General features: G+C 38.4%; 1 long non-coding RNA gene across 1 annotated transcript; it reads left to right on the plus strand.

Annotated features, from left to right (window-relative positions):
• Positions 1-7,397: 7,397 nt before the first annotated feature.
• LOC147751761 (uncharacterized) lies at positions 7,398-9,263 on the plus strand. The gene is made up of 3 exons (XR_015315967.1): positions 7,398-7,419; positions 7,791-8,553; positions 8,949-9,263. It is a non-coding gene; the product is annotated as an uncharacterized LOC147751761 (long non-coding RNA).
• The last annotated feature ends 1,427 nt before the right edge of the window (positions 9,264-10,690 follow it).

Below are 10,690 nucleotides of genomic sequence, written 5' to 3' on the forward strand. Positions count from 1 at the left end.
ACTTAATAGCCTTACATATCATACCTACTAACGAGAGAGAGAGAGAGAGACAAATAAACCGAAAGAAAACTGTGAGCAAATTACTCAGAATGAATCTATGCTAAGCACGAGTGTCTAGTTCCTCTGGAGACATTTATCCATTTGCTTATCAAAAATGACCAGGTTCAGCCTGCTGTCTCAATACTGGTCCAGCTCAAAAATATCGTTTAAACTCACAAAACAAGTCGCAGAAGGTTGAAATCTCAGAGTACGTGTTGGGCCTTTTCCTTTGCCTATCTCGCAGAACAATTACGACTCGTACAAGTAAAAGCGCGATATACTATAATGGGCCTATTCAAATATGAAGAATCAGAGCAGTGTGACACCTCTTCAGCTAATGAAGGAAGCTTGTCTCTACTCTCACAATTCTCATTGCAACAAAGTCGCTTGAAAGCGATACAAGGAGACATTCTAGAACGGTATGCAACAGATCAGCTTTATTCTCCCGGTAAACAATAATGGTAAAGACAGACTTACACGGTAAATTGCAATGTAGGTCAGGTCAACACACGGCTATATCACTCATCACGATGGCAATGGGATTTTTTTTTTATTCATATAGGTAATTGAACGGGCACGAGTTGCTGCAGCGAGCCTTATGTATAATACTTGCGTGGCCTGCTCGCGTTATAGCAATTTCGAAGTCCATGATACTAGCCTCGTCACATTTTATATCGCAGTGTATCATTTACCTATATATGCATATATATATATAGTATGTTTACTATGAAGGTATGTAGTGTAGCATGATTTATGGACCAATGTTTATCGACAGTGGTCAAATAATCAACGAAACATTTCCGCTATTCATCAAGGACGAGTTTAACCCAATCGAAAAACCTCAAGTTATAGGTGCACCATAAGGGTGCAGCTACTATATTTATGTAATGTCATGCAAACACAAGTTCGAGGTAGCGAGAGCCTAAATATTGAAGGAAACACACTTTTGAGAGGGGTAAAAGAGGGATAGTGACCCAGTTTGAGTACTTGTTGCAGCAATAGTTTGATAAATAACACGATAGGGACGGCTAATCTGACTGCGATTACACGGTTAGTATAGTGTATGTTGTTTGTATGAATTTATCTTAAATTCGTAAGTAAATGAGGGACGGTGATGAATGAGACGTTCTGTTTCAATGGAATCATGAGGTACCGATATTACTTTCACCATTAAAGGTGAAAGTTTATTAGGAAAAAAAATAACAAGCTATTGCTGTGTGTGAGCAATACTGTTTCGATTAGCAAGTGATAACACGTACGTGCAGAGGAGAGTCTAACTAAGGAAAACCAGTAGTAACCGATATAATAAGAAATAATTTTGATTCGCTATGCTTGATTTTTCAGCTTTAAGGAATTGCCTACAGACGGCCTTGTAACCCTAAACGGAACCTTGACTTCCGGCAGGAATATCTGCCTGAAGTCAAGCTTCCGCTTTGTTACCATCATCCAAACAAAAATGGGCCTAGCAAACCTCTCAGGTCGATTTAAAAGGGGGCTTCTTGCCTTTTTCGGATAAGAAAGGTAAATGATGATAAAGTGATGCTTTTTTCTATTGTTTTACGTTAGGCAGGCTGGCTGGCTAACTAGCACTGCGTCTAATAAGCAATAATGATACACTTTTATTTAACATTATTACATAGACTAAGTATTTTGCTAAGCTGGATAAACTAGACGTTTGCATAGGGATATGCATAAATAGGGTAATTTCATGCCAATTCGGTTTTCGCTTGCTGAAAAATATTATCGCCTAGATACTTATGTTGCAAAACAACGTACGTATACCAAGGCCATTGTAGCAAGTCTCAGAAATTCTATGCTGGACGCAATGGGTCAGCGATTACGCAAGACGATATGAAGTAAACCGTGTTGATGGCATGTTTTGCTTAAGGATCACTTAATCTTTAGACTAGTGCGACCGCCTGAAGGGGCGCCCAGCGATAGTGTCAAGGATACAACTAGAAATGGCTATTTAGATTAGTGAGCTCAGTTTGTGGAAATACATAATACTAACTATTTTTTTTCATAACAGTGGTATAGTTGGCTTATATACTCTCCCATATATATATATATATATATATATATATACATTGACTTATATACTAGCATACGTTTTAAGTTTACCTAAGCAGGATAACATTTTCACGTGTGAGGCCACTATGTATCGTTTGCTTTGTCGCTTCTCAGTCAATATATCCTCTAATACATTTTTACGTGAAACAGAGCTGTAGCAAGAGAAATATTTAATAGGTAGCGCTTGGCTTATCTTCTCAGATAAATATGGCGTCAGTTATGCATGCAGCTTATGCAAGTTTTCCTCTGAGCTTAGACAGAGCTCTAAACTATTCGTGTAAACGGATGGAAACCATAATAACAAAAATGTAGCTTCAATTTATTATAACAAGTTAGTAATACCTTCACATCAGACAGTGGTTCATACACACGGACAAAGTAAACTGAGTAATTTATGCAAAACTTCAAACAATTGAGAACTTGGATATTATTACACTACATAGTGTAGGTAGCAACGATAGTAATACCGGAACAAACCGATGCCGCCCTTTTTAGTGTCAAAAGTCTATGCTGAAACGATGCTGGGAAGTGCTAGGGATTGTCTTTCGTATGATGGTCACGCAATATGCTTATCAAGGGTTATGCGTATGGTGCCTGCGATTAGGACAAGTCTAATTGAGCGTCCATTTATGAACCATTTATGTTGGGTTGATCTAAAGTAAGCAAGAGACTAAAAATCGACTGATGCTAGAGTTTCTAATACACTGCAGTATTTTTTCAACTGATATTCTTCATATATGTTAGTGCGAAATATAGGATCACTCGTACGTCTATCCTACGATAAATGCGGGCCTACCGTTTGTCGCAATTTCCTTCTGCGGTAATTGCTTTCGATCAGTCGTATATGTCGTGACATATCAAAAAGTGATAGAGCGTAGATAAAAAAAAAAAAACACTGGATAAGCAAAGGAGACAACAGACCATCGACCTAGTAAACAGCCGGCTGTATTGGTGCAGTCGTTAACGAACAAATCATTGCTTAGATAATGAGTTCTATAAATCTGAATCTTTAGATGATTTTTGACGCTATCAGGATCATATACGGTTTAAACGAAAAGGCTCCATACAAACAATAATTGACTATATAGCACATATTCAAACGAATGATAAAATACAAATGCAGATATCAACCAAAAAGAAGCTTTTGCGTTCAAATATTGCGATGTGTGCATAGAAACCTACTCAGAGGTAAGCTATCCTTTGTAGGACACGTAAAAAGGTTATCAGGCGTTTCGTCTCAAGAAAATCTTTATCTGCTAATTGGGAATAGTTATGGCCGAGCCCACTGTCACTAGTTTAGCTTTGAGCATGTTTAAATCGATACGGGGCTACCCACATTCATCATACTTTTCTGATATAGTTAACTTTTTGGTGCTCTGTCGGGCTCTGTCTTTACTATATAGAATAACAGAAGCTCGTTTTGTAGAAACAGTAGGGCGCTACTCTTCTGCTCGAATCCTTATGTAAAAGTACGATATACAAGCATATGTTGAATATTACAACACTTAACAAACAAATTACCTGCAACATGTTCGCTAAAAGTGTTAACATAGGGCATAGCAGTAACGCTGGTATACCTTATTTTGTGTGGTTTCTAAAGCTCTGCCCTATCGGAATCCATCCGAAAAAAATAAGTTATACAAATCAGACCTCATTTCTATATTGAATTAGATATTCCAAGTTAATGTTCTAACAAGAACTGATAATATATAGTATTATAATTAGTATAACTTAACGCATGAGCAGAACCGATGAATGAACCGATTTTGTAGGAAGTCATCGTTGTTACCGTAAATAAATAGATAGAAAAAAGTTACACGGGATACAACTTTATGAGTGTGTCTGTGTGTGCAAAACCAGGTTAATAGTGTTCCTTTGGTGAACTGAATATAATAGCAAATGTTAAAAAAAAAAATGTCCTTTCTTTTTACCTGAAAGCTCGATTTTAATGTTGTTGGATAGGACAATTGATGACCATTTTTTAAATTTTTTTTGGGAAAAATACTAAAAAATATTGGTTCGCATACTGCCCAAAGCTTAATTTGTAGCTCTTTTATTACCATTTTTCTAGTTTTTCGGAGCAAAAGGCTGTTCTACTTTGTCGCATCACGACAATTTGCTCTCGTTTTTAGCCTTTATTGCAGCACATATATGTATATATATATATATATATATGTATATATATCTAATATTAACAATAAACAGAACGTACATAGGTTCGTTTCACAAAGCCCTAATCCGCAACGTAATCCACAGCTCTTATTCTCATCAATGATGGTCGACTGGCCACTAAGAGGTAAGTAACCATTCGTTACCGAAAGGGTACGAGACGAAGCTTCGAAGAAGAGCAGGCCAATACTTGATTATGAGCGGACTCGATCGCATCCTGTACATCCTTTCGTAATTAAAACCAACACGCTCTATTCTTGTAGCGCTAATATACAATTTCGTATGGAAATTGCGTATTGATAATTATGTGTCTGTAATGATGAATCGTTGATTATATTTGTCTTCTTTGCTATCGTAACAATATCAGCTCTGTATTTCATCAGGTCGTCTAGAACAATGACCGGTATGAAATAGATTTCGCACTATATATAGCAGCTACGTGCTTCCTACGAGAGCGTATGCATGGTCACATCGAACCATTTCATCTTTCTCTATTTTCTTTCTGACGAGCGCTTCATGTCCAAGCAAAAACGGAAATTGCGACTACCCTACGCGTGAAAATTGCCAGCATTCCACCATCGAGGCAACGCTATGAATGGATTCCTGGCAATGTGTCTAACACAGGGTACAGCGAAAGATGTTGTCCAGCGTATACACGTTTCCTGGTCAACGCCGCCGTGCACAAATTCGGTGTTATTTACTGGTTGAAACAGAAACGGCATTGAACGACGTGTGTCTGTATATGTGGTATACATTCCCAGTTGATATCTCAGCAAGTTGCGCCCCAAGACGCTGGACGAGATCTACTCCGTCAAATGCAAAAGTCCTCCTTAGAAGTGATATCGCCTTACTGCTGTGTATTCATATTTGAAAAATATAATATTCAAACTCGTATGATTGAACTTTGCCTATGCACGACCATATTATAATCTATAAGACCTGCTCCGAGATGACTGGCTGATTCGATAGAAGTGCGTCTATTGTTTTGTAGCCTCGGTATACGCTAAGATTATATATTACAGGTATATCGCTTATGAAGTTAAATTAATGGACGTTACACAAGAAAGGCGGTTGTTTTTTTTAGCAGTAGTATACAGATGTTCGGCTATTGGTACCGAAGAAAAAAAAGGGAACAATTTCGAATACATTTTAGATCTTGCTGTGCATTATAATTATACTGATAGAAATTTTCGTCACACAGTCTCGTCTGAACTATGAACGAGAGCACAACTACTAAAGAAGAGAAGTATACTGTTCCAATAAGGGTATGGGTACATAAATAAAGATATGGGTAATAATATGTTTACTTTTTATTTTTATATTTTATTATTAACACAGACAGCTTTTCAAGCGTGATGTTTACTGAACTATTTAACCATTCACCTATTTACGACAACATTTTCACTTAACATATAGATTAGCAGATGAAACCGTGAGAAACTTCTCAAAAAGTTCATAATGTAATGCTATTATATGATGAAGGCTAGTCATCTGGCGATGTAAAACAACGAAGCCTTTGATAAATCCGCGCATGTCCTGCGAAATTGTTACTAATACATTTTGTATCTAACGGAACAGCTGAAATCGGTAATCGAGGGGATCAAATGGCGCTTTTATAGATTCTCTAACTTGATTTTATTTATGATATAATTGCACACCCTAGTCAGTTCCGTACAATTATAAAAAATTTGGGTTAAGTCTACTGGGTCATGCGATTTGTACTCCGGTGGACCCTGTGTCTATGAATACGAGCCCTCCTCATCGTCAGGGTTCGGAGGTTACCTATTTCATTGCTAACTTACTAAAAATATTCATTGATATGGCTAATCACAATGTTAAAGGTACAAGCCCGATATGTGGTTCAAGATTTACTTTAGTTACGGAGTGGTACCGCTAGTTTACTAAAAATTAGATGGTTTCTTTGCTCTTTCGACTCTTGCGATTCAGTCGATCGAGCACTCAGGAAAATTTTGACGATCCCGATTGGCCTGCACAGAGCATCTCGTGAGTCTGATAATAACGATCTTAGCGAAACAGCGTAGTATCAGGTGACCCAGGTCCACCTAATTGTGGATGTGACGTCCACAAATGACGGATGCGTTCGTCGACAGTAGGAAAAATAGGTTATAGCGTTTAATTTTTGTCATTTACAATACATATGTAACGGTGTACTGCCTAATTTTTTTGACGTTCTAAAAAACACATGAAGTATCACTATTCGATTAAAAATCATGTCGTATCATGTCGTATAATGTGAACATTTTGTTTAGGAACTCGCAAAATGTACATATATTTTGTTTTTATCGTAAAGATGTCAATTGTTAACTTCTTTACCTTACAGTGCGATAAAAAGTAATTTAACTAACTAATAAATTAACTAAAAAAATAACGGGATCTAGGAAATACATTTTTGTTTTAACATTGTTGAGAGTGACCGGCTGATCTGATTGAGTGTTTCGTATGATTTTGAAATTGATGTAGCCATTGCTATCTTAAAGGAAGGTGTCACTCTGTGTGAAATGAAGGCTCGTCACTGGAAAACAACTTAGAAGGTAGTTAGTAGCTAAATAAAGAACGAGCCTTGAACCTGATTTACTATTACCACAGCGTGCACGCTGCTAAACACCTGAAAAGTTATGCCATAATTGTCACCAAATAGGCCATATTGCTTAAATACTTTACGAGTGTAAAGTACTCGTAGTACGAAACTGTCTGAGTAGGATGAACGCAAGCAACCTACAGAGACATTTCTAATATTTCGTTCTGTTCTAACGTACTAAACACTTCCGCCAATGGCTTGTCATTGAATTTGTTTGTCACACGACAGCCAAAATCCGAGCCGACCACTGCTCGTATATATAGCTATATATACGAGCTAGTTTCGTGAGCCCCCGCTATGCTGCATTGGGCTTTTGCGACATCGTTGAAGTGAGCGATCGCTACTGTTTTTTTTAAAGAGTAGCATTCGACAAAATGCTGCTGAAAAATCCATCTCAATTCCACAATCGCAAAAAACTTATCGACACTCGAAGTGTTTCTCAGCAAACAGAAAAAAATGATTGTTGAACTGTGTAAATTTTCGAAGTAGTGAAATGTACGCCGTTATAGACAACTCAATCGTCTCGATCGTCGACTATTTAGGTAACGAAGCTTTTATGCTTGGGCCTAATCCTAGGGGGTGCGCCAGATGATTTCGTATGACTTGTATGATTTCGCTAAAAGCGTTTTCATGCAAAAATAGTGTGAAAAGCTTTTGAACCAATGCTCGTCAATTTCAACATTCAGCGGCTACAGAGTCCCATACTTTACGGTGTATACGCAGAGATAGAACGGAAGCATATAATCAACTGTTTGTTACAATATAAGTGGTGGTGGTGGAAAACGCAGAGGAACTCATGCAATTTTTAACGCTCTTAGAGCGACTTAATTGATGATAATTTTCACTCTTTTTTTTTTATACTACCGACTGCTGATATCCTAAAAATCAACTTTCATACGCTTTGTCAAAATAGGTACTTCTTTTCTATTAGAAAACCTTAAGGGGACCATCAGAGAATAGATTCTACACGTGCATACAGTCATACTGCTTTTGTGAGCGTCATCAAGAGGAGTTCGGGGCAGCTGAAACTGTGCGTGCAAATTCAAAACAAGTTGCTTTCAACCAGATAACGAAAAGCGTCATGCAAAGAACCAACAAAGGCAGCAAGGAGTCCTGAGGAGTTTCGTGAGTTCGGTAAACGTCTCTTGTAAATGATGGAAATGATAAAATTCAGCTGGCAGTTGAGTTCGATCTCTCACCAACCAAAGGCAAAGCGACCGTCCGTAACTGAGGTATACATATATCGTTTCGTATGGTTTGAAGTCTGGTTCCGTAAACGCGTTTCCGGACGTCGGATACGACCAATTAAATCATGAGATAAGCCAGTTACGACAATCGAAACATACCGACGAGCTGAATTACATCACGACTTGAGATAAATTAATGTTCACTAATCTCAATTAGGTCGTTTTCATGTTCATAGACGAGTCGCTTCCAAGAATTGTATTAAGTTCGAATCAGCCAGAATGCAGTCGTAAAATACCAGCTTAGTGCGTCTGGCTGATTTTTAAAAGGTAAACGATTTTGCACAAGTATACCTAACAATAAGTAATGCCATTGTAACGTTGGCTGCCATGACCTGGGAATGTGTCCTAGTTGTTGTCCTAGAGTTGAGGTCCTAACACCGGTGGTGCTTCTGCGTTCTCAGGGAAGCCGAACTAAAGGGCAAATAAAAGGTACTAACTGGCTTGACCCTCTTACGTTTTTTCTTCTTTTAATGGCCTAGCACTTTGGTGGGTTTATAAAAAATCCATTTTCTCGTAGGTAATGAATTTTTTTTTATGTTTTTACGTTCCTTTGTTATGTACTTGTGTTTACTGTTGTTCTGTAAAATGAAATGAAAGTTCGCCAGTGATGTTTCAGGTCGCTACAGAGAAATTGTGGTATAATAACACAGTTTCGAATGGAATCGTGCGTCTTATCTCTGATAAACAATGAAAGCAACCCGATGCGCGCAACGTAAAACGTCAAAAAATCGCTTCACATCCATGCACAGATTTAATCAAATTATCAAGATCTATCTAACGTAAACAAATACATCAATTAGGATGTACTCATCGATTTTTGTTAGATAACTTTTCGCTTTCAGTTGACCGACGACTAAGGGAGAATTATCAGGAAGCGCCTTCGTCAATTTGCAGCATAGTCGCCCAAAATGAAAGCGTCGACGTCATCGACCGACACAATTATAATAGTTCTACCCAGTGTTGAAAGGCTTGTCATGAAGCGTAACGCGATTTGCTCAAAGGCCTCGCCGCAGGCAAACTCACCGTCGCTGTCCTTCCACACAGCCTTAAAATGCCGGTGAAACTCGCCCTGACACCAAAGCACTTACGTAAGGACTAACAAAACGGTTTAAAATTTCTCCTCAACGGGGCAGGGAATACTAATTATGCACTAGCTAAAGATAACATCATCTTCGTAATGTACGTTCCGTTTTTATTATTCCGTGGGTAGGTAAACGCTTGTGCTAAACTTTTCATTTAATGATTCCTAGTACTGCCACACTTTGACAGAAAACAAATGGGTCGTGTTGTAAGCAAACTCATGTTTGATGCAACATAAGGGATTTAGACTGAATACATTTGGCCCGCTATATATGCCAGCAAACTATATTTTTCCATCAGATAGGTTTACACCACCACACATCGAACAGCCTTGAGCGGCCTAAAACGTTCATCGTCCTAAGAAGCATCATATCAAGGATATAGGCAGTGGTGTCATTCCTCCATTGTCCGTTCAGATCAATATGTATTAGAACTATGACAGACTATATATTTTGTCTGGTATTCAGACCTAAAGCAAAATAAAGACACGATCATATACCGTACATGCTAATATAAACGGACACGCTGACAGACCCAGTTCTCGTAGTACGACACTTGGATATCCATCTCATTGTTATACGACACGAGACGCGAAGAAATGATTCTGTGATATGATATGATATGCTCCTATCTGCTGTACGTACAACGACAACCGGATATTGCGCATAAGATAACGTCCGTTCAACGTATTACATTATGAAGATGATATTCCAAGAACGGCCAGCAGCCGGACACTAGTATAGTAAGTCAATGACTCATAAAAATGTCTGACCTTTTTTAGAGGCGTGGCCGACAGCGAATAAGAGCCAGTGTAACTAGCTTAGGAAATAGTGGCTAGAACAGAAGTTTCCATGTCCTATGTCTTTATGCAATTTCAGAATCATTGTTTCTCTGTTAAGGTTCATTTGAAAAGCGCTCTACCAATAATGCACAGAGATAATAAGGTGTTCTCCTATAGTGCAACGAAATGTCTCCTGGTTACTACAGCGGAAGTCGTTGTGTTTCCTTGTGTACCTGCTTGAGTATTCTAATGTAGCTTTATTTTATCGACCTGTCAAGGACAAGCGTTGTTTTGAATTTTGGTGGCCTTCGCGATGTGTATGCCATTTCCAGAACATCGAGAATTTTAAATGCATTCGTCAATGACGGCTGCGCATCAGTCTGTAACAATTCAAAGCAAAACTTCTCCTGGAAGCCGCAGTTGGTATATCGTTGGTGTGCTACCTGGTCGAAGGCCACATACATGTGAAAGTCTATTAAAAATCTAGCGGATAACTCTTGTGCAGGACGAATTCATAAAATCATAGGTGTAGTCGCGATGCTAAGTTAGTGAACGACAACACGAAAGGGAATGGCATGGATCTGAGAGATGGTGCTCGTCCTTCTCGCTTTAGCATCTGTATGCGCGTCTATGCAACGAAGAAGGTACCTCACTAGCTCAAACAATCAGTTCTTATGTTAGAAGCAGTCTACGAACGTGTCGATC

The sequence above is a fragment of the Varroa jacobsoni genome, unplaced genomic scaffold, assembly GCF_002532875.2.
Source record: "Varroa jacobsoni isolate VJ856 unplaced genomic scaffold, vjacob_1.0 contig05168, whole genome shotgun sequence".
Lineage (NCBI taxonomy): Eukaryota > Metazoa > Arthropoda > Arachnida > Mesostigmata > Varroidae > Varroa > Varroa jacobsoni.